Here is a 2,046-nt window from a genome sequence, read left to right as displayed (position 1 = left end):
TAGCAGAATTAGGTAATTGGATCAAACACTTGAACTCTTAGCTCTTTCCCATTTATATGGTGGTATATACAGACTGAGAATTTCTTGAGTACCTTTGGGTTTGGTTCAAGCAGAGCTGTGGGCAGAGTATACTCAAGATGTGTTTAATATACGGATGCTTCATCTCCCTGAGTTTCTCAATTTCATTTTTCTGTATATAAGAAGTAAATTGTAAATTTCCTCCCCCCTCTTACCTTCTGTCCTTTTGTTTCCAATACGAGTCACTGCTATTCAAATACAGTTCACGTCAGAGTCAGTTCTCTGGGGCTGCTCAAAGGTGTATATTTCATATTGCGCATAAATGTCAAGATTTAATGATATTCCTAAAGGAGAATGCACTCACTTTAGCAAAACAAAATGTGAATTCTAGCTGCCTTGGCTGTTGGGTTTGGGATAAAGGAATATTTACATAACCTCCAGGTTTTGAAAGGAGGCAGATATTGGCTTAAACCAACCAACCAACCAAGCAACCACACCTGTTGGCAGAGGAATTGGCAGCCTGGAAAATGTTCACCCCCTTGGACTGGGTAATAGCCCCTTTTGGGGATTCTTTACTTGCCTGGTCACTGAGACGCAGATAGAACTAAATGCACAATTTATCGCGGTATGATTTCTAATACTGGCTATTAGGAACAACGCACAGGTCCCACTGCAGGACACGATCAAGTAGATAATGATATAGCCCCTCAGTGAAATATCGGCCATTTAACATTCATGCAACGCGCATTTACTGAATGCCTGCCTGTCCCCAGGACACGTGGTAGGAGGCGGGCATACAATGAAGCGGCCGATCACGCAGCTGTTAGCAATGGCTGCTCCGAACACGGTGCTTTGAGGATATCTTACAATGCTGAGTAAAAACCCCTGTGAAATGTTACGATCTCAATTCTGTTAAACACACACACATCTGCAGTTTCTGGGAAACTGACTTATTTTTTTGCTTTTATCTGTTTCTCCAAATATCTTTAAGAGGTGCATAAAGCTTCCATAATGGGGAAAAAAACCAAGTTTTTGAAAAGCATGTTGACATGAATTTGGAGTTGCCACTGTTAGGAGCTGGGTCTGTGTGTCGGAAGTCACTACCCCTCTGGAAGTGACATGAGAAGGTGTCCTCCCCGGTAAGAATGGCTCCTGGCCCCGGGGAGATGTTACGTCACAGGGAAGTGTGCGGGGCGTCTCTGCCTCCGGCTCAGGATTGCGCCCACCCCTCTTCCTCCAGCAGCTCCCAGGGAGTCTGGCCTTCTCCCTCCCTGTCCATGAGCACGCAGACCAGCCTGCACAGCACTTGGTCAGAGCAAACAAAGGTAATTCATCATCTGCTCCGCATACTCCCTGGTGACCAGCACTCCCGGCTGCTGCTGTAACCTTGTGTGTGTGTGTGTGTGTGTGTGTGTGTGTGTGTGTGTGAGAGAGAGAGAGAGAGAGAGAGAGAGAGAGAAGGAGAGCCAGCCCACCAAAGGGCTTTGTGTACTGATTTCGCCTTTGACCTTGTACGACGAAGTACCTTCCAGCATGTATTCTAGGACCCTGCATATGATAGACACTCCCTGAATATAAAATGAACTAAAACATATTATTCAGGAGAGTTTTGTGGAAGATTTTTATTTCTATTTTTGACTTAATGAGTTCTACCTCAATTAAATTATCAGGTGTATTATGAACGTTTAACATTTATAGAAGACTATAAACTTTATGTTCCTTAATATTGCAAGTTCCTGTGTTAATTTCAGCTCCTCATTTCAGACCCCTCCAGCGAGCTGTAACTGGGACTCCGAGGTGACCGAGGCAGTCTCCTGTCCTGATGGCTCAGGGTCCACTGGCAACACTTACCTGACTCAGACATTTGGTGACGTTGTGTGGCCAGTGCTGAGATGCGCAGAGGAGGCAGCGGGCCCCAGGCAGGGATCCGCAGGGTAGTTGAGGAAAGGTTTCTAGAGAAAGCCACATCTAAGCTTAAAACCTGGAGATTGGGTAGGAATTATCAGGCAGCGGGCAGGGGTAGAGAGT

The sequence above is a fragment of the Ursus americanus genome, chromosome 8 (genome assembly GCF_024610735.1).
Source record: "Ursus americanus isolate L20-20 chromosome 8, mUrsAme1.1.p, whole genome shotgun sequence".
NCBI lineage: Eukaryota > Metazoa > Chordata > Mammalia > Carnivora > Ursidae > Ursus > Ursus americanus.
This window is presented reverse-complemented; position numbering follows the sequence as displayed.